The sequence below is a fragment of the Manihot esculenta genome, chromosome 5, assembly GCF_001659605.2.
Source record: "Manihot esculenta cultivar AM560-2 chromosome 5, M.esculenta_v8, whole genome shotgun sequence".
Lineage (NCBI taxonomy): Eukaryota > Viridiplantae > Streptophyta > Magnoliopsida > Malpighiales > Euphorbiaceae > Manihot > Manihot esculenta.
Genome location: NC_035165.2, coordinates 12,377,225 through 12,401,065, shown reverse-complemented (window position 1 = coordinate 12,401,065; position 23,841 = coordinate 12,377,225). Strand labels below are relative to the sequence as shown.

The following is a 23,841-nucleotide window of genomic DNA, read 5'->3' as shown; positions in this document are numbered from 1 at the left end:
AACACCGAAAACGATGAAAGTGCTAAAAAGATTAAAAAAATAATTCAGGTCTTGAAAAGTCTAGAAGGTCTTTTCTAGAAGAAGTATGAATTGATAACATGAAAAGAAAAAAGTAAAGTATATCATGACCCTTTGAAATTTTTGAAACATAGATTTGATACAACAACTTTCGATAGCCTTTGTTATGATCTTTATCAAATAGTTTGTCTATTACTCTTTTCGTTTATATGAATCCTAAGTATCGTTACCTCAACATGCTATCAAGGCTAAAGTAAGTTATAAATGATCTATCGACCTAACGAGGCATTAAAATCTCATATAAACGATAAGGCTGATTATGCCCAATAAGAAAATAAAGTCAAACAGAAGGGTAAAAATAATGAATATTAAAGTTGAATAGCAATTAGGAAACTAAAGCAATTTCATTAATAAAAAGATATGTGTTACAAAAAACTAAAAATTATAGACTAATAAGGGCAATGAAAAACAAGCTTGCTATATATTTACAAATAAAAAAATACTCTTAAACTTCCTCAGAGGAAGCAAGTTTAGAAGCCAGGCCAGGCTCAACCTTGGAGATGGTAGGAGTAGGATGAGTAGTTTCGATAGTTGGGTCTGCAAAAATAACATCTCTTGGGGAAGAAACTTGGGCATCTGCAGCCTTTGGAGCAGTGGGATTGACAATCATCTGACCGACTGGATCACTATCCTTCCTTAAGGCATAACGGGAAGAGGTGGTAGGAGCTTTGGAAGTTAAGGTCTTCGAGACAGGGATCTTGGCAGGCTTCTTAATTGGCAAGTCGTAAGGGCCATACTGCATGTCCTCACCATCAGAATCACACTCAGCTCATCGAAGAGCACTAACAGGCTTACTTAGCTCATCTTGACTTGCCTTTAGCGCCAAATATAGCCACTAGCATAAAAATGCATAGCAGGATTAAGAATTTTGGATTTATGCTCATTAGACTGTAAGTATTTTCAATTCATGGTCCTGACAACGCCCTTAGTTTTCTTGCGCATATCCACTATGGCTGCCTCATATTCCTTACAATAGAGCGGAGAGCTCAATTACCTCCAGCTTATACTGATTCTTCATAACTTCATTAGAGCGAGCATCCTTTCGAGACTTTTCCAAATGATGGTGAGCTTGCTTCAAGTCTTCAAACATCTTTAAAAGCTCATCCTCGAGTTGGGAAGTCCGCGAAAGAAAGCCCTTAACCTTCAGCTCTATATTAGCCTGGACATAGGACAATCGAGTTGTCACTTCAAACCACTCTTTAATCAATTGACTATCCAGTTGGACAGCCAGATCATTCTGAAGATGGCTCTGCTTAAGTAACTCATTCAACCTCCTCACCTCAGCCTCATGTTTCCCTTTTAAGGTGACAACACGAGCAGCCTCTTCTTACCTAACCCTCTCAATTTCAGCATGAGCAACCCCTTGGGCACCCTTCATCTTCTCCTCCAACTCGATAAGAGCACTGAGGACCTGTGAATACAAACAGACAATTAACACGATGAAGAAAGCAGAAGTTAGTAAAACAAGTAAATAGAGAAGATACCAGGAGGACTTGTCTTTTGGAGTCAGCAAAAAGCTCTTCAACAGGCTTCGAGCTACTAGCCTCTGACTGTGCACTGAACTTAGCCAAGTGACAAAAGGTTCCGAAGAACCGAGGATCACCGATATAAGGAGAAGACCCAAAAACATGGTTACGTAGAAGCTCCGCAATAGAAGTAGGGGTCAACTCCTAAGGCAGCTCTATACTGACGTCGGTAGATAGGCTCCCCTTATCTCCCTTTACCGTGTTTGGGTTGCTTCCGGCATGACCTCCTGAAGAGACTCCCCTTCCTGGAGACTTATGCAGCTGAGATTCTTTGACCAGCCTCCTTTTCTTCTTTTGAGACTAGGGAGGGTCAAACCTTTGAGAAGCGGCCCAAGAATTCTTCCTCACCAGGCCACCCGAAGCCTCATCCTCCCCTTTCGAGGAGTAGTCAGATGGGAGAACATGGATAGCATAGGAATCGAGGGGGCTGCGAGAGTTATCTCCTTCGTGAGACATTTGCTGAACACCCCTCTCTTCAACTATTTTCCCAGCACCTACTTCCTCCATAGTCTTCACAACATCCTCCTCAGCAGCTTTATTTGAGGGAGGTCCCATGATTGTCATAGGTGGCACATTCTCCTCTTGCTGAGGATCAAGACCAAGGGCATCATGAACGACCTTCATAGTCTTTCGGATAGTAAATTGCTCAACAGCCTGCTTGATAAAATCCCTGAACAATGTGAAATTTAGGGGCATTGTGGTCTCACCTATTAGAATCTCAGAAGCTGCTAACCATAAAAATGAAAATTTTAGTCAAGGAAAGAAAAAGCAAAAAAAAAATAAAAGAAATAAAAAAAAAGAAATCAGTCAATGTATACCAGTGGTTTATTCCCAAGAGAAAGTTGTAGACATTTGAAAATATCGTACTTATAAAGGAAAGAGGTCAGACGAGCAAAATATAATTGCTCCCACCCAGACAACTAAAGAAAAATATTACACTTAGAATTAATATTCTCCTAAGTTATCTTGAAGCCCCAACTCCATTCTCCCCTTAAATAAACAACAACAAAGCTTTTGATCTAATGACAGATATAATCCTTATGACCTGTGAAAATAGACAAATCCATACGGCCACTAAAGTTTCATAACCCATTATTTGACTTGAAGATCCTAAAGAGAGACCTAAAAAGGCTCACAGATGGTTTGAATCCCCATCCTCAGCACACCACCTCAAAGGCATGCATGAATAAAATGGAATTAGGAATTAACATTCAAGGAGACACTCGATAGACTTGGAAGACCTCAACAAAGAGGTGAGAAAGAGGAAAAGATAGTCCATAGTTGAATTGTTTCAAGTAAAAGACTAGCTTTTTGTCGTGTTGAGCGTCAACTAGCTTAGGGGGAGGAGGAGAGGAGAACAGAGAAATTCTCTCAAAGGAGTGTGGAGTCTTGATATAATAGGACTCCGTTGAACTAACTCTTCAAGAATGGCTCTCCGAAGATTATTTGGAGTAATGTTAGACTGCAACCCTTCTACAAGGGGGAAATTCTAAGGGAGCTATGAAACATGGAGACGTACCTAAAGCAGGAAAACTCTCAAAGGAAGAGCTGAAGAAGGGAGTTCGAAACATGAAGGAAAGAATTCGAAAATGCCAAAGAAGTTTAAAACGTCCAAAGGAAGGGTTAAGAATTCAAAATTCAAAATCTCCAAAAAAGGATCTCGGATAACGATTCTTCAAAAACCCCCAATAATTATTGCCTTCATTTAATAGCACCTGCTAAGATCCGATAGCGATGAGGACGCATTTCTCGGAAGAAAAAGCGTCGAAAACTGTCCGCAACGGGCTCAATAGAAATAAATTCGCTCCTCCAACCGTCATAAATAACCCTCAAGGAAGCGAAAGAGCATTTGATAACATAATAATAATGGGCTCGTTAAGATCATGACATGTATACACAAGATTTAAAAGGGTTTCATAAATCTTTCCATTCAGTCTGATTGGACAGTAGAGAGTCCGATCTATGGGGTATAAAGATCAGACTACCAGCACCCTTGATTACTAAGGCCCAGAACAAACAAGCTGACCTCATCAAAGCCCAGAGCGGACAAGCAAGTTTTTTCACAACTTAAGCGACCGACCTTAGTAACCGAGAGGACCCCATCTCGATATGAATTGGGTGAGCCGAGCACAATTTAATAAGACTAAAGAAGAGAGCTGAACTCCCACATATTAGTCATCACCTCGGCACATCTCTAGAGTCATGATTTTGCATGCGGTAGGACTGATTGACATGACGTACACAATGGATAGGGTATGGGCTAACCGACTCAGTATTTATTAGCCGACTGCCCACCATTAATGAGCCGCCTGATATATCTACCAGAACATGTCATTATCCAATCTGATGGGACGTTAGACAGAGTGCATGCAGGTGATTGGGTATAATATTCCTAAACCAACCATATTCAAGGATAGACTTTCGGCTTCACCAAGAACACTACTCAAATCTTTTTCTAAACCTTAATCTACACAAATCAATATCCAGCCCTATTAATTTCCAACTACCCATTCAGATCTATTAATTTTCTAGTAAAATCAAACCTTTTGCCTACACGTACACATCTCATTAAATCCACCGAATCCTAGTTTATCAGGTTTTATACACTCTTTTCGGGTTCGATTTTGATTTTTAAAAATTTGAATATTTCAGTTTGATTTTAATTAAAAAAATGATTAAAATTGAATCGAACTAATTAGTTAGCAATATTATATCTTTTAATAATATAAGGAGATCATACTTGATTAAAGTTGAAATATTTTATTTAATTTTAGAATATTAAAATATTATATAAAAAAAAAATCTATTAGACAATTCAATTCAACAATTCAATTTGAATCAGACTTATTTCGATTTAGATTGATTTTTTCTTTAAATTAAATTATTTTAATTTATTCAATTCGATTTAACCAATAAGACCGACTATATATATATATATATATGTATAAAAGGGGTTTGACAATGTGTGGTATTTAATGAACCTTGCTAGTTCCTTGAACGCAAAGGAAGATTCATTGGAATAAGAATGCTCGACAATTCTGCTCCCTCTCCGCATCTACTGGACCTTATATGCCTCTCTCTCTCTCTTTCTGCAATAAATAAATAATCCCAGAGAAAATTCAAGTAGTCTCATGGAAGAAATCACACTCCAATCTCAACACTTTCCACCATTTCTTGTGCTATAGTCTACAGCTAGCTTCCTTCCTTCTTCCATTTTTAAGCTCTCAATCTTTACACTCTCTTATCTGTAATTTCTCTCTCTCTCTCCATGCAATCTTTTCTTTCCATCCTCTCCTCTTTCTTCTTCATCAGTTCTAGCCATGAAAATCTTGCTTTCTTCTCTCTTTAGGATCATTATTTGCCTCTCTCTTCTCTTCATCTTCTTCCATGGTTGGTGCTTTTTGTTTTCTAATAATGGTGAGGATAATATTCATGTGTCTCTATATCAAGTTCAAACTTTGAGCAATAGAAGAATGTTGTCTACCAAATTTGACTTCACCCCTTTTCTCAAGAAATCACATCGGATTCACCACTGGCATTTGCCGGTGCATCCCCACCCCGCCGGAACTGAGATTGATCCACGTTATGGTGCTGAAAAGCGACTCGTTCCAACCGGTCCAAACCCTTTGCACCATTGAGGTTTCTTTTCTTTCTTTCTTTTTTTTTTTTTTTTTCTTTTTTGGTATTTTTATTTTTTATACAGCTTTTTGTATTATTCCTGTTAATGGGTAATCATCCATTTATTCTTCAATACAAGAGTTTAGTTGTATGATTCTATACTTGTGAATTTAGAGAATGAGAAAATCTGAATTCATGTACATCTCTTCTTGGAATTTCTCTACCACTGAGTTTGTGGTCTAGACATAGTTGAAGTTTTATCTTTGCTGTTATTAATTAATTTTAAAAAAATATTAAAATGAAAATAAATTCTTTGTTTAGCATATATATATATATATACTATATGTTTTGGGATCTAATTTGCATGTGCAGATTATTTATGAATCCATATGCTTTGTGATGATTCTCTATATGATTCACAGAATTACATGTTTGATCATGCAAAGAATAATTAACTTAGGCAAGTATTAATTAATTAATTAATTAAATTAAGTGTGAGGGAAGCAATAGTGCCTGTGACGGCACGGCACGTCATGGGAAGCGAAAATTTAGCAGCATTAATTACTAATGCTTATTATTTATAGTTTATTAAAGATTAGTTAGGATATGACCTTTGAGATAATTGGTGTAGCTTCCCCTTACCTCAAAAGGTTGACTATGTGAAACATGCTTACATCATTATAGATTTAGTGGATTTTTTTTCTTCTAAATAATATATATATATATATATATAGGAAATATTGGGTTCATACTCACACCTATTTTAAAAAATTTATTAATAACACTATATAAATTTATTAATACTTTTTAAAAAAATTAAAACTATATAATATAAAATAAATTATTATATTGAAAAATACTTTTCACAAAAAATATCTTTTATAAAAATATTTTTAAATGTAAATTATTTTTTATTCGTAAATAAATAAATGCTTAATTTTTTAATCATCAGGTGGAGAATTGTGGGTCATTCAATTAAAAGAAAAAGAAAAGGAATTAACAAGAGAGAAGAGACAAATGGTATTGGAACAATAAGCAAGCATAGGATCCTCCATGGGGCAGGGCTTCCATTTTGACCATAAAAAGTGTAATGCTTTTCATGGTCAAATCTAAAGAGATAATTTCTTGATTTGAGCTTAAAGATGTCCAAAATTTCAATGCAGGGGTTGGTATTAGTTCAGATAAGGTTAAAAAGTGTTGAACAAACTCATTTCTGTGTTAGACTTTTCTTTTTTCTTGATTTCAGCTAATCCAAAAATCATCATGTGGTCTATTGCTCAATGGGTGATGTGTTGTGGACTTCTTATTCCTGATCCTGTATGAAACTTTTATCTAGTTTATTGGGTTTGACTTTCAATAAGCTTAGTGGGAACACCACTTGGTTGTTGATGATCTCTCTTCTTTTGGTCATACCCATCATCAATGGAGGATTGCAACAATCAATTTTATTTAGACAGAGAATAATGTAAAATCTGGGGTTTAAGGTCCTTCATATGAATGAAGATGAACAATAATATTAAATTTTAATAAAAATAAAGATAAAAAAGATTTAAGTTAAAAAAAGCAAGTGCTCATTGAGCTTTTACTTTTCAATAATTGATTAAATATGTGTGAAAGCCTGCCATGCTTAATGGAGCACCTTCACATGCCTGATCCCTCAATAGCTCCACATCAAATGTATAACCCAAACCACTACTGAAGGCTGAGTGCTGATAATTTCTTCCTCAAAAAGGAGCACAATCATTTAATCAACGACCAATTAATTGAACAAATATTTAATTTAAAAAAAAAAAAAAAAAAAGAGCTTGTGGCAGAATAAGAACTGAATTAGCACAAGCTATTGCTTAATGGGAAAGCACAAGGATGAAAGAGAGTTAAGAGGCAACTGCTATTGAAAACTTTGGTGGGTAATGGTTAGTGAATGTTATAGTCTGTTCAACTCTCCCACGCAGGGAAGGCAGCCACAGCCATTGCTTGAAAGCAGAAGAGGCCAGTTGTTCACCAACTGCAGCATTTCAGTCTTAGGACTAAACGGCATCTCAAAATAATTAACCAAATGACCCAATCAACTCTCAGCAAATAATTAACCTTTGTCTATAAATCCCAGAAGAAAGGACTGCTCAAAAAAGTAAAAGGGTAGGTTGATTGAAAGAAATAACACAACTCAAGCTGCATAGAGAGAGGGCGAAAGAGAGATGCAGGAGAAATGACCTTCATTGGTTACCTGCAAGAAAATGAATTTGACATTTCTAATGTAGTTAAATGATACAAGCAAGTACATTATCATTTTCAATGGAAGCATTTTTCTTGATAGCACCTCCAACGTCAATGCCAAACAGTTTCTCAAGCGCCTTTACCATCGATTCAAATTGTTAAACTAATTGAAAGCTTTGCAAATTTCTGACCTTTTCAAAACAGTTAAGTTATATTAAAAAACACCCTTAAAAACCACAAATTGTTATAGACCATTTTTACATATAATTAAATATAATTAAATCCATAATATACGCTTTAAATGTTTAATTTTATTTATGCTGATTATCAATTTTAAATTTATGATATTCTATTTATCAATTTATTAAACTACTTTACTTTATACAATTCTACTAAAATATATGTTGCATAGATTTATTTAGTTTAGCCTCTTTTTACTTTGCAGTCACCATCTAAATATAAGTTTAATTATTTTAAGCGTTTGAAATAAATGCAATTCTTTTACCTAATTAAATTATTATTATTTTAAATTTTCTACGCAAATGGTTAAATTTCAGCTAGGTACTAGTTCATTTCTTCATTAAATAATTTGAGTTGGTTTGAAAATTTCTCCAAGCCACATCAAACAAGATGTATACTCACCTATATAGAAAAATCTAAGGCTAATATCAGTATTTTTAGCCTATATGGGTCGAGCAGTATTTGGTTCAAACAGAAAAAACCGACCGAACCGAATTAATTTGAAAATTTAGTTCGATTTTTTATTCAATTCGATTCGATTTTTAATTTCAGAAATTTCAGTTATTTCGGTTCGGTTCGATTTTGATCAGAAAAAATCAAAAAAATCAAACCGAACCAATTAGTGATAATAATATGTTTTTTTAAATAATATAGAGAAATTAAATCATATTAAGATTAAAATATTTTAATTAAATTTTAAAGTACTAAAAATAAAATGTAAAAAATAAAAAATTTATTAAAAATCAAAACTGATCAAACCGAACCGAATCAAATCGGTTCAGTTCGATTCGGTTTTTGACCAACATCGATTCGGTTCGATTTTTATAAATACTGAAATTTTGATTTTCAATTTATTCGGTTTGATTCCGATCCGACCGAATGCTTACTCCATGTGCCCACACCAATACAGACTCTGGATATGGAGTTTTGACAACTACGCTCAATGACCCTATGAAAAAATGAGAGATGACTATTTAAAAAATTTCACATATAGCCAATGACTATTTATTGAGTGTTAAATATAATGTGAAATGATCTTTAATTGTATCACATCTATCCCCATAAAGCCTGTCCCGTACAGTTGGGAGCAAGGAGTGGGAAATGTGGTTCAGCTTCCATCACTAACCTTATGTTTGGAAAGAAGGATTTGAAATAATGAGATTTGACTCTGCTAATACTTAGACATCTTCTTTGATTCATTGATTTGGATTAGGTTTTCATGATTTTAGATAAATACATTAAAATACCTATATGAGCATCATTCCTAATTGACAAGTTTTCAACCACATTCACAAATTTAATCTTTATCCGTTGATCTAATTAATTAGGGAATGGCCCAAGTTTTATTCAAGCAATTCAATTCAAATATTATCCAAATTTTAAAAAAGAATCATTCTATTCACATGCATGTTAGGTTTATTTCTCAAAATTGTAGGCTAGTTATTCTGGCGGCAAATAAATGGAGAAAGAAACCTGAAGGCCTGTTGAACCATCTTAACCCCTACCAATTTCACTTACCTTCATAAAATGCTCTAGTTTACCGGATTGGTGGCTGAAGCAGTACATATTCCTGCAGATGATTTGTCAGAATATATTAGTTAATAGAGTCAAAAGCAGAGTCACAGATAACAAACATGAAACTGAACTGTAGAAAATTGTTCAGACAAATATATTGCAGAGTTCAGCAACGATGGTGATTGCATAGGATAGCAGACATGAGATTATTGCACAAGGCAATAAAGTTGAATGTCAAGGATCTAGAAAAAATTGAACACCGTTGGATGACAGTCGATCGATTTGATTTGGAATGCATCACAAAATTTCCATAAAACATGAATTTCCCTATCCACATATCATATGCATCAGTAGCAAGAAAAAAGTTTATCTGGGGACAATGCTTGTTCAGTTAAAGTCTGATCGCTGCTGTATTCTGGCTGCTTCTACAATCTAGTATTATAGATTCACAAACAATTCAATTTAGATTTTTTTTTTCTCGCTATCGCTCAAGCAACGCAAAATGAGAAGATTAAGTATCCTTACCTAGCAGTACCAGGAAAAAAAAATGACAGAAATATTTGTCAAACAAAGAATAACATGTTTAACAGGATCATATGTCTAGGCCCTTCATATCAATGTTATCACGACACCAGATTAAACGTCCTATATATCAAACAAAATAAGGAGCAATAGCAAGTCAACAGGAATTAGATGAAGGAAAATATATATATATAGGATCGTTTATAAACACAGTACAGCAAGACTTAAAATACTTAAAATAAAAATTTAGTGGCTTCCAAGGTCATAGCCAAATTTGGCTCCCAAATTCATAGCTAGTAAAAACAATAATTAACAGAATTTATTAATTGGTTTAGGGTTCCTGCAACCATAATCTGGGATTCCCAGAATTAAATCTGATTGAGGGGGAGAAGAGAAAAGTGCCGTCAACACGGACTTACAATGTAAACATATAAATGACTTACTTTATTGCTAAACTTGAGAAAATTTACAGAACTTTTGAAGACTTTTAGAGGAAATATGAGAAAGAAAGTATAAGAGAATGAGAAGAAGAGTTAGAATGGAATACAAGTGTGTGCCTTCACAAGGAGATAGGCTCCCTATTTAAAGAAAATTTTCAAATCTTTACTGTTTCCATGTGATCAGATGAATACGAAACTTTTACTGCTCATGAATAGTTTGTCTGCCACTGAATCTTTACTGTTTCTGACTTTAACAGTGCCTTGAATAGTAGTCTGTCTGCCACCAATTTTTACCGTGTCTGTTTTTATTCTGAGTCTGAAGATGAGGACGAAGGGGTGTCCTTTTTCTTTCCTTTTTACTTTAACTTTTTTTTTTCCTTTTCTCTCTTTTTCTTTTCTTTTCCTTTTTTCTTTTCTTTTTATCTTGTCTGTCTTGCTTTTTATTTTGATAACTGGAAGTATTCCATAGCAATCATCTTCATTGCTGTCACAATATGAAGAAGTCGGATTTTTACTAGAGGATGACGTACTGGGTGACGCACTGTCGACTTCGATTCCAAACTGGATTGTTTTTTATTTTTCCTTCTGCTGAGTGCTTTTCTTGATGAATCTTTACTGGAGGATTTAATTTCTTCTTGCTTTAGTTCTTCGTTCTTTACTGATTCTCCTGAGCCAAGATGATTAAACATTTGTTGGCAGATCATCCTATATTCTTCAGGAGTTTTAGCTGCTGCAAGTAGTACCTGGCACTGAGCTTTCTGTGCTCCAAATGAAGGTTGTTCTTGCAGAATTAATTTACTAGCATAAGAGACAGTGGAAAACTGAGCTCTTTTGATAATCCAATTTTTTACAACAATTTCTGTAGTGGTATTTTTAAATGATCCCCACCATTTTATTTTTTGCTTTCTTACTATGATTGGAATATTGGATCATGTCATATACTGAAAATCAAAGAACCATTGATACACCCAAGGGATAAAAAATTGCATACAAAAATACATTAAAGAAGGAATATATGTCTCACTTTGAGCTGATTTATAATTAGTTTTAAAATACTGATATACCTGAAATACTTCACTTCTGGTGATAGAATTTCATCATAATACCTCTATATTGCCACCATTTTAAAAACCAGTTGGAAAATCTGGTGGTTGTTTTAATACTATGTTGATCAAAATATATTAACCACGAGTGAGTAGTGGTAGGATTTTGAATACTAAAAATATTTTTCCATGCATCTATATAATCAAAATAATTATGAAAGTATAATATTTTTTTAAATTTTTAAATGTCAAGGCAGTGTATAAATTCGAGGTCGGCCAATCTTTTGAATGGATAACCTTTTTATTTGTATAGAAGAATATGCTATTATATTTTTATGGTTTTTATCAAAAGTATGTTTTATTTTTACTAAATCCGTTTCTTCCAAAATACTACAATAATATTCCTGAGGTTTTGAAAAATCTCTTGGTGTGAAATACCAATTCTCAGGATAATATTTTCAAATTACTTCCCATGGGTTTATATCATTAAAACCATTTTCAACTTCAATTTCAAACTCCGAAATATTCTTTAAAAGCCATTTATGAAAACCAGTATTATATCCATAAAAAGATTGGATTTTTGGCAAACCCATAGCCTTCAACGGATTTGATGAGTCTTTACTGTCCACCGTTTGAGACAGACTAGCCGTACCATGAGCGGATACGATCACTTTAGATTTAGAATTCATACCTGAGTCTCTTGAAGAAGACGCCATATTTTATATTGCTTTAATCACCTCTGGTGATTGGCTTAGTTTTTCAATCCATTTCTTTAAATCTATTTGACTCTGGTCTTTTAACTGAGGTTTTAGGGTTTGATTTAAATCTTCCGAATGCTCTGAGAGAGCTTTAGGAGTAGACCATGAACTGGACTTTATTTCTTTCTATTTATTTTTCTTTCGCCCCATTGTTCTGTAAAAATTCTCTAGTTAGAAAATCTGCTATATTGTTATTATTCCCTCTAATATACTCAATATCAAAATCAAAAATATTTAAAAGTGCTTGCCATCTAGCAAAAATTTGTTTAGAAGCAAGATTTTTAACATCTTTTTGGAAAACATCTTTTGCTGATTTACAATCAATCCTAATTAAAAATTTTTTATTTAACAAATCAGATTGAAATTTATTTATGCATATTACTATACTCAAAATCTCATTTTTAATAGTTGAATAATTTATTTGGGCTGAATTTCAGTGTCCTGAAGTGAATTGAATTATACTTTTTTTATTATTTATTCTTTATTTTAAAATTCCTCCATATCCTATATCCGAAGCATCTGTTTCTACAACTTTAAATGCTGTTGGGTTAAGAATATATAAACATAGAATTTTTTTTACTAACGATTTGATATGTTTTACGATGTCTGTATGTTTATTAGTCCACGGACTTGCATTTTTCTTTAATCTGTCATAAAGTGGTTTTATCATTTTGTTTAGGTTTGGATAAAAATCAATGATATAATTTCAACATCCAAGGAACCTTTGTAATTGAGTTTTATTTGTTATCTCATCGGGGAATTTATCTTCAAATATCATTGTTCTTTCAATTGGTTGAATTATTCCTTGTTCAATATAATGACCTAGGAATCTGGTTTTAGTTTGAAATAAATCCATTTTAGTTTTACTTTAACGCTAAACCATTCTTTTTTATAATCATACAGAATGTTTTTAGATGTTTAAAATGTTCTTCAATAGTTTGACTGAATATTAAAAGACCAGCTAAGTAAAATAGAATCTTCAGAATCCACTAAAAATGTAGCACCAGAAACACCTCAGTCAAGAAATATAAATGTAATAGAAGAAGAAGAATCGGAAACTAAAACTGAACAAAGTCAACCAGAATCAGAATATATAAAATAATTTGAAATAAATCTTATAGTACATAGAGAAATAGTTAGTAAAGCACCAGATTTAGGAATTTTAGATAAACCAAATATTACTTCTCAATTTAAATATAATGCTTCAACAGTATATGAATAGAATATAGATGGATTATCTGAATATAATATTTTAAGTTTATTACAACAAATGACAATGACAGCTAATGCATATAAAACTCAGTCGTTTGCTTCTGACAGAGCAATTGCTAGAATTTACAGGACAACTAAAAGGATGATAGGATTACCACTTAACAGATCAGGAACAATTAGACATATTAAATTCAATTCAAATAAATAGTCAAGGAGAACCGATATATAATGAGAGCGGAGAAACTATACAAGATGCAGTATCAACACTAATTTTAACAATTTTCTTACATTTTATAGAGGATCCGTTCCATTTAAAAGATAAAAATGCTGAATTATTAAGTAATTTAAAATGTAAAAATTAAGTGACTTTCAGTATTATAAAACTACATTTTTTACTAGGTTAATGTTAAGAGAAGATTCAAATCAAGATTGTGGAAAGAAAAATTCTTAGCAGGACTTCCTTATTTTCTTGGAGAAAAGGTAAGAAATAATATAAAACAACAATTTGAAAACCCAATACCTTATAGTAAAATGACATATGGACAGCTAATAAGTATAATTCAAAAGGAAGGTTTACAAATTTGTCATGATCTAAAATTACAAAGAACTTTAAAATATGAAATGCATAAAACTAAACAAGAACTAGGATCTTTTTGTAAACAGTTTGATTATGAAATAGGTCAAAATAACAGTTGTAATGGTCAATGTTCAAAATCACAACCAAGAAAATATTATAGACATTATAAGAAGAACCAATATTACAAAAAAGGCATATAAAAAAACCAAATAAAGAAGAATATTATAAAAAGAAAAATTATAAACCCTATAGAAAATATAAAAAGAATGCACAAACAAGTAAAACCCAAAATAAGAAATCATTTAAAGATTTAACATGTTATAATTGTGGAAAGAAAGGACATACATCTAAATTCTGTAAGTTTAATAAAAAAACTAAATGAATTAAATTTATAGGAAGAAGTGATAAATAAAATTCAAGAATTATGTAGACTCAGAAACTTCAGGATCAGATATAACGGAAAGTGAAAATCAAATAGATGAATTACAGACTAGTTTGTTAGAAAAACCAATAAGTGTTTTAACTAAAGACCAAAGTTCATTAATAGAATTAATAAATAATATTGAAGATAGTAGTGCTAAAGAAAAATTCCTTAAAAAATTAATTAAAAGCTATGATGAAGTAGAAGAAGTTGACCAAAATATCCTTAAAATAAATAAACAAACTTATGATTTAACTAAAATACTAAATAAAAACAAACAATCAAAAGAAAAAATATATATATAAGATTTGCATAAAGATATAAGAATAATAAAAAATAAAGTAAAAGAATTAAAATATCAACTTAAAAAAGATGCAAAAAGGATAAATTTATTGGAAGAACAACTAATTTATTAATCGTCTTCTTCATCCGACAAAGAGGAGGAGGAACAACAGAATGAAATAAGTCAATTAAATAATGAAGAAGTAGATGATAATTTTATAATACTATTACAAGAAATAACTTCTAGAAAAACAATTAAATTATTAGAAGAATTTATAATAGATACTATAGCGTTATTTGATACAGGAGCAGATTTAAATTGTATAAAATCAAACTTGATACCTAAAACATTTTGGAAAGAAACTAAAGAAAAACTAACAGCAGCAAATAAAACTAATTTAAATATTTTAGGAAAGACAAAAGCTATAATAATAAATTATGATCTAGAAATAAAAACGGTATTCTTATTATCTCAACAAATAAATCACATGGTAATACTAGGAACACCTTTTATAAACCTTATAACACCTTAATCAGTAAAAGATGATTGCATAAAATTTAAAATAAAAAACAAAACAATCATATTAGTATTTACAGAGAAACCAAAAAGAAAAAAATTAAATTAAATAAAAGCACGTTCCATTAGGACAATGGAAATAAATTCAATAATAAAATCCAAGACAGAAGACTTAAAAGATTTAAAGAATAATGTACATTTAAATAGAATAAAAAATCAATTGGAACAAAACTTTGTAAAGGCTAAAATAGAAAATCTAAGAAATTATATGGAAAAGAAATTATGTTCAGAACATCCAAATGCTTTTTGGAATAGAAAACAACATACAGTAGACTTATCATATGAAGAAAATTTTGATGAAAGTATGATATCAACTAAAGCAAGACCAATTCAAATGAAACCACTAAATAAAACACTAAAATGGATTAGGTATCCAATTCCAAATAAAAAAGACCTTTTAAATAAATTATTTAATACTAATATTTTTAGTAAATTTGATATGAAATTAGGTTACTGGCAAATTCAAATATATCCCAAAGATCGTTATAAGACTGCATTTACTGTTCCGTTTGGACAATAGGAATGGAACGTGATGCCTTTTAGTTTAAAAAACGCACCATCAGAATTTCAAAGAATTATGAATGATATTTTTAATCCATATTTAAAATTTTGTATTGTTTATATTGATGATATTTTAATATTCAGCAAACTATTGAAAAACATTTTAAACATCTAAAAACATTCTGTATGATTATAAAAAAGAATGGTTTAGCGTTAAAGTAAAACTAAAATGGATCTATTTCAAACTAAAATCAGATTCCTAGGTCATTATATTGAACAACGAATAATTCAACCAATTGAAAGAACAATGATATTTGAAGATAAATTCCCCGATGAGATAATAAATAAAACTCAATTACAAAGGTTTCTTGGATGTCGAAATTATATCATTGATTTTTATCCAAACCTAAACAAAATGATAAAACCACTTCATGACAGATTAAAGAAAAATGCAAGTCCGTGGACTAATAAACATACAAATTTGGCCCAAATAAATTATTCAACTATTAAAAAGGAGATTTTGAGTATAGTAATATGCATAAATAAATTTCAATCTGATTTGTTAAATTAAAAATTTTTAATTATGATTGATTGTAAATCATCAAAAAATATTTTACAAAAAGATGTTAAAAATCTAGCCTATAAACAAATTTTTGCTAGATAGCAAGCACTTTTAAATATTTTTTATTTTGATATTGAGTATATTAGAGGGAATAATAACAATATACCTGATTTTCTAACAAGAGAATTTTTACAAAACAATGGGGCGAAAGAAGAATAAATAGAAAGAAATAAAATCCAGTTCATGGTCTACTCCTAAAGCTCTTTCAGAGCATTCAGAAGATTTAAATCAAACTCTAAAACCCCAGTTAAAAGACCAGAGTCAAACAGATCTAAAGAAATGGATTGAAAAACTAAGCCAATCACTAGAGGTGATTAAAGCAATACAAAATATGACATCTTCTTCAAGAGACTCAGGTATGAATTCTAAATCTAAAGCGATCGTACCCGCTCATGGTACGGCTAGTCTGTCTCAAACGGTAGACAGTAAAGACTCATCAAATCCGTTAAAGACTGTGGATTTGCCAAAAATTCAATCTTTCTATGGATATAATACTGGTTTTCATAAATGGCTTTTAAAGAATATTTCGGAGTTTGAAATTGAAGTTGAAAATGGTTTTAATGATATAAACACATGGGAAGTAATTCGAAAATATTATCCTGACAATTGATATTTCACACCAAGAGATCTTTCAAAACCTCGGGAATATTATTGTAGTATTTTGGAAGAAACGGATTCAGTAAAAATAAAACATACTTTTGATAAAAACCATAAAAATATAATAGCATATTCTTCTATACAAATAAAAAGGGTTATCCATTCAAAAGATTGGCCGACCTCGAATTTATACACTGCCTTACATTTAACAATTTTAAAAAGTATTGTACTTCATGTAATTATTTTGATTATATAGATGCAAAGAAAAATATTTTTAGTATTCAAAACCCTACCACTACTCACTCGTGGTTAATATATTTTGATCAACATAGTATTAAAATAACCACCAGATTTCCCAACGGGTTTTTCAAATGGTGGCAATACAAAGGTATTACTGATGAAATTCTATCACCAGAAGTACTTCAGGTATATCAGTATTTTAAAACTAATTATAAACCAGCTCAGAGTGAGACATATATTCCTTCTTTAATATATTTTTGTATGCAATTTTTTATCCCTTACGTATATCAATGGTTCTTTGATTTTTAGTATATGACAGAATCCAATATGCCAATCATAGTAAAAAAGCATAAAATAAAATGGTGGAGATCATTCAAAAATACCACCACAAAAATTGTTGTAAAAAATTGGATTATCAAAAGAGCTCAATTTCTCACTGTCTCTTATGCTAGTAAATTAACTCTGCAAGAACAACCTTCATTTGGAGCACAAAAAGCTCAATGCCAAGCACTACTTGCGGCAGCTAAAACTCCTGAAGAATATAAGATGATTTGCTAGCAAATGTTTAATCATCTTGGCTCAGGAGAATCAGTAAAAAACGAAGAACTAAAGCTCCAGTAAAGATTCATCAAGAAAAGCACTCAGCAAAAGGAAAAATAAAAAACAATCCAGTTCGGAATCGAAGTCAACAGCGTCACCCAGTACGTCATCCTCTAGTAAAAATCCGACATCTTCATATTGTGACAGCAATGAAGATGATTGCTATGAAATACTTCCAGCTATCAAAATAAAAAGCAAGACAAACAAAATAAAAAACAAGACAGACAAGATAAAAAGAAAAGAAAAGAAAAAAGGAAAAGAAAAGAAAAAGAGAGAAAAGGAAAAAAAAAGTTAAAGAAAAAAGGAAAGAAAAAGAAGGACACCTCTTCGTCCTAATCTTTAGACTCAAAATAAAAACAGACACAGTAAAAATTGGTGGCAGACAAACTACTATTCAAGGAACAGTTAAAGCCAGAAATCGTCTTCATCTGATCACATGGAAACAGTAAAGATTCGAAAATTTTCTTTAAATAGAGAGCTTATCCCCTTGTGAAGGCACACACTTGTATTCTATTCTAACTCTTCTTCTCATTCTCTTATACTTTCTTTCTCATATTTCCTCTAAAAGTCTTCAAAAGTTCTGTAAATTTTCTCAAGTTTAGCAATAAAGTAAATCATTTATATGTTTACATTGTAAGTCCGCGTTGACGGCACATTTCTCTTCTCCCCCTCAATCAGACTTAATTCTGGGGATCCCAGGTTAAGGTTGCAGGAACCCTAAACCAATTAATAAATTCTGTTAATTACTGTTTTTAATGGCTATGATCTTGGGAGCCAAATTCGGCCATGATCTTGGAAGCCACTAAATTTTTTTTTTAAGTATTTTAAGTCTTGCTGTACTGTGTTTATAAACGATCCTTTATATTTCTTTATATTTGTTTCCAAATTCGGCTATGATCTTGGAAGCCACTAAATTTTTATTTTAAGTATTTTAAGTCTTGCTGTACTGTATTTATAAACGATCCTTTATATTTCTTTATATTTGTTGGTATAAAAGACTATAAGACTTGGCTATAAAAATATAGAACATAGAAAGCAATACCTGTCTTCACCAACACAATAGATCCATTCTTCTTTTGGTGACAAGCATGCTGCAACAAATTCTCCACCTTCTCTTTTACCAGATGAGAAACTCTTCACAACCTGCATTATAATGATTTAAAAACAAAATATTCAACAATAATCATTCCCCATTAGCCTCAAATATATTTCCTTGAGTGACTTCACATAAACTCAAACTCACCATAGTAATTTCCCAACTAAATTTCTATACATACAATTGCATCAATAAAGATCCAGTAATCAATGAAGAAACATGTCGCAAATCATGAAATCATGCATCATGTTTTTGAAGTTTATTTGCTTTTCCTTTTTTTTTGGTAAAATAACAGCAACTAGTACAATACAATGAATTTTTTCAATCATTGTATTTAGCCCAGCTAAATGTTATATTATATTATTCAGTAACCACAATTGCTTAGTGTGCTAATTCCTTACAACAAAATTCAAATATTCCTTACTCCAGACTCCAGAACACAAATCATATGGATTCCTGCTTTGTGTTTGTACTTTGTAGAGTGCCATGTCCATTAAAATGGCCTATTCTTTTAAGTGCGGTAAAAAGAAAACCAAGTTCAAGAATCAGACCAAAAATCCAGACACAGCCAGGTAACCATGCAAACAGCTGCTGCAGTAATCTTACGGATTATAATCAAATGGAGTTGGCAGACCAACATATGGTTCAATCCATAACACCTAAAAATATACTCAATGAAGATACTACATCACTTTTATTTTATTGTAGATTATGACTTGAGAGCAAAGAAATTTACAGTGCACCGAGTGGGTATCGCTAATAGTGAAACTCAAACTGAAACATCACGTTGTTGCATTTCAGTTGAGTTGAGAAGCTACCAGTCCTTGAAGTGTCATGATGCATATTGATGATGTCTTATTACAAACAACAATATGATCTGTGCTTTTAGGAAAAGATTAATAGAGTTCACAGACGCATCACCTCCCTAACAGTTCATAGAGAGAGACAATCAGGCAGGAAGTAAAACAAGATGGAGGTGGCGGCCTAAATGTATGTACACACTCTGTACTCTTCACATCCCAAACCTACTAAACGCAAATCACAATCTGTTATTCAAACAGGGAAAAGAAATGCCACTAAATGAAATTCCCAATACTAAAAACACCCACACATGCAACTTACCTTCACTGGCAATCACTGGATGCAGTAATAACATGAGTTCCATCACTTGTAAAAATGGCATCATTCACATAGGATGAGTGGCCACAGAATTCCTTCAACAACTTCCCACACCCAGACGTTAGGCCATGTATTCCACATCAAACATGAGACATGGTTACAAAACTGCAGCAGACAAGGTAAGAAAATTTATTGTTGTATGAATATTGATATAAACAAACTAGTAACATAAACAGGTATAGTAAAAAAATTTGGTGTTATATGGTGTAATATTGAAATAAAGTGCCAGTTTTTGGCAATCAACTTTTAAGTTAATATGCACAGGAAGAGACACGTAACAATAAAAGAAATACTCATAGCCAACCTGGCCGTACTGTGATGTACTTGCTGGCTTCCATCACAAGAGAAGGCAACACTAGTAACTCCTTGAGAATGCTCACGTTCGAGATGACACCAGCATTGACTAGTCCTTATCTGCCAGACCTAACAACAAATTAGGTACCAAGAAAAGTTTATCCACATTTAACTATCAAAATTTCATGTGTTGTGTTTTTGTCAGATTTTACTTCTTATCATGCAAATCTTAATTGGAAAAACACAAAATGAGAAGTCCAGATTATTGTGGTAGTTCTATGTTGATGCCAAAATGTTTTTCCTTGATTGATAAGCCGCCTTCCTAGTCCTCACAACCTTGCCAAAAAATTTAAGAACTGCACACTACCCACCATATCCAAAACATCTCACCCAAGGATGCAAATTGGACCACACCTGGAAAAACATGATGTACAAATCCAACTTGCTCCAGTCAATTTTTCTCTCACTGGCACAATTCATACCAAAATACGAACATCTTGATCCACACAATCTGCACAAAAATATCTAATTGAAAATATTTTTCTATTTAGGATTTTTTTCCCCTTTATTATATATATATGTGTATATATATATCCTAATTAGGGCTATAATCAGGATTCCTAATTAACGTTGTAAAATAGGCATTGACATTTTTGTATATTCTAATATCCTAGCTTCAGATATTCCTACTTTAGAATTATTATATAAATAAGCTGCCTTGCAACTTTCAGAATTAAGACATTTAATCTTTTGCCTTTTTTCTCAACATGTACCTATCACACACTAACTAACCATAATCAAAACATTTCCAAACATTAGGCACACATCAATTTTTTAGCTCTTCCCCAATTATTCACGAAAATTCATATTTTTATTATTATGTACAAGCCCGGTTGATCAAACAATTCACAATTCAAACAAGAGTTTTACAAGATTATACATCCATCAGCTTGTAAGCAAGCCCCATGGATGCTTTTAACAATTCCGAGAAGATCTATGTTTTAAAAACAGCAGGTGCTATTTGGGTTGAATTATAAAGAAAAAAATTTCAAAAACATAACGCTAGCACACAATTAAACTTATTTGGACTTCACTTCATGGGAACCTGATGGGATCATCTCAGAATCTGCTGAAATCAACACATAGGACAGGTTCATCATGCATCATAGAAGTTTCCTGAAATATGTTTATCAATCTTCAGTAAATGCACCATAGCAGAGGCCTGCTCACTGCAAAGCTAGCATATTAAAGATACAATGTTCATAACTATTAGAAAAAATAAGGCTTATATTCTCAACCAAAAAGTTTCATTCCTGAAAAGAAATTTTAGCATCAACAAAAGGCATAAAAGAAAAAAATGACACTTTTTTTTTATAAAAAAATAATTTAAAAAAATGGTGGTCTGTAGATAGATTAAACTATCATCAAATTAGACAAGGTTTCTTCTGGGGTGGGCATATAGTCAATTATGCATTTCTCGGATGCAAATAGTCAAGTATGCATTTCTGGACAAGTAGTTAATGATAATAATCAGCAGAACAGAAGATATTATAATACTTGAACATGTGACTGATAGTAAGGACACAGGACTCCTAGGTGAGACACTATGATAAGCTATTACAAGTGGTTGCAATGATTTTGCTTGGAAGATCAGCTCTCAACAGGGGCAAGATATTATTTTGACATGAGGTATGGTGGGGTGATGAACATTAAAAGCTTGTTTTCCAGATCCATATTCCATAACATTGGATAATATGCAATAATTGGATGGTATGTCTTAGACAAGGTTGGAGAGAGCATCAGAACTTAGTATATCAAAATATACTAACAAAAGCAAATAAGAGTTTCTTGTCACCTCTAGCAAATGAAAAAAAAAGTACTTTAAAAAAAGATTAAAACCAAAAGAAATAAAAAGCGGACTTACATCAGCGGCCTTTTTGCAAATTAAGGTTAAAAAATATATATATTTCTCCAACCCTAGTCCGAGAAAAAATTTTTCCCCAATCAGGGTGAAAAGCCATTCTATCGCGCTTATAAAGCTCGGTAGAGCCTACCACGCTCTATAAGCACGGTAGAGTGCACTGACTTTCTTTACCACGCTTTAACAGCGTGGCAAAAGAAGAAGTTTTTTTTTTAATTAAGAAAATTCTGCCGCACTTTTGAAGTGCGGTAGAATTTCTGTCAGTTCTGCACTTGACTTTGGTTTAGAGTGCGGTATACCATTATATATATATATTACCGTACTTGAAAAGTGTGATAACAATTAAAGGTACGTAATACCGCATTTTAAAAGTGCGGTAATACTATGATTTTTTATTAAATTTTTATTATATTAATTTAATTTATTTAATATATATAAATATAATTATAAAAATTATATTAATATTAATTATTTCAATGTAATTGAAATATAACATTATATTTATCATATATATAAATTTAATAATTTATAAATATAACATCATAATTTTATTTATTTAGAAAATAACATTATATATTTTATATTTATCCGTATAATTTGTTATTTTTATTAGAATCGTAATTATAAATAAATAAATTAAATATTTGAGTCATAAAAACTATAAAAAATTATATGTAAATAATTAGGAATTATGGAATGTAATACAAATAAAGCAAAATAATTACAAATGATAAAGTCAAAAAATAATGCAAAAGATATTGCAAATGTCATCTCGTGCCACATGCACGTCCCCTTCTTTCATGTGGACGTCGAGTTCTATATGGCCGACGGTCATCACTTGTACCCTCCCTCACCTTCAGCAGCAGGATTAATATTTGTGGAAGTCATGGGATTATTAAAATCAATAGCCAACGACCTCGGATCTTGTGTTGCAGTGTAATGTGATGGTAAAAAGATATCATCAGATGCAAAAGTGGAGTACTGTTGCCCCGATGTGTACTGTACAAAATTGTCAGAGAATGGTTGTGCTCCTAGACTAGATGAAGGAATATCCACATGATGTCTAACTGAAAATACATTAATGAAGCTGGCATGTCGTGCAAAAGCATCCAAAGTACTACTTATCGGGGTCTGCATCTTAAATGGATTATCTTGAATACCAACCTGCTAAAAGAACCATTGCATCGAATTATATGAGGTGATGGCATATAACTACCATGTGTCCATGTAGTATATTGCGATCTACCGTTTTATGGAATACTAGATCCTACTGATAACTATCCAACCTCACCAAATGATCAATGAGTATAGAATGAAACGAGTGCCGGAATTTTGACATTTGTCGGGATAGTGGTATGTACATCAACATCAACTTTTGGCGTGAGCTACGTCTAAGCCTAGGTCTCCTCGACAGGTCAAAAGGCTCGTCAGGGTCATTTGACATAGGTTGCACCCGAGGTGCCGACTGTGGTGGAGGTATCTCTGATATTCGTTTCTCTTCCTCCATGGCATAGGACATGACTATTGTTTGTCTTTAAATAAGATCTGTACCCGAATTAGAAAACTGTCAATTTATCAAATATATATTCTCGATACCATTCTCTCGTTGGCATTACAATAATTAAACATTGATATTTTAAATAAAAATAAATATATGAAAATTTAGTGAATAATAAAATATTACCACTGTGCTCATAGTTGCACCACAATGCGAAATCCATCGACGAGAAACTCTTCTATATCATTCTAGATACTCTAAATGATAATG

The 23,841-nt window shown here is 32.0% G+C and overlaps 1 protein-coding gene across 31 annotated transcripts in view; it reads right to left on the bottom strand.

Moving 5' to 3' along the window:
• Positions 1–6,774: 6,774 nt before the first annotated feature.
• Positions 6,775–23,841, bottom strand: part of LOC110615220 — a 32,282-nt gene continuing 15,215 nt past the window's right edge. For 3 of the 31 annotated variants that reach the window (XR_006350761.1, XR_006350767.1, XR_006350769.1), the window contains 5 exons: positions 20,163–21,389; positions 19,802–19,963; positions 19,601–19,704; positions 18,626–18,726; positions 17,380–17,762 (listed from right to left, as the gene is read on the bottom strand). The gene's annotated coding sequence lies outside the window, so the exon portion shown is untranslated. Of the gene's footprint in view, positions 8,626–8,995; positions 9,247–17,379; positions 17,763–18,625; positions 18,727–19,600; positions 19,708–19,801; positions 19,964–20,162; positions 21,390–22,076; positions 22,514–23,841 lie in introns of those variants that run through there. The other 28 variants (XR_006350762.1, XR_006350768.1, XR_006350770.1 and 25 more) reach the window with 21 other exon arrangements.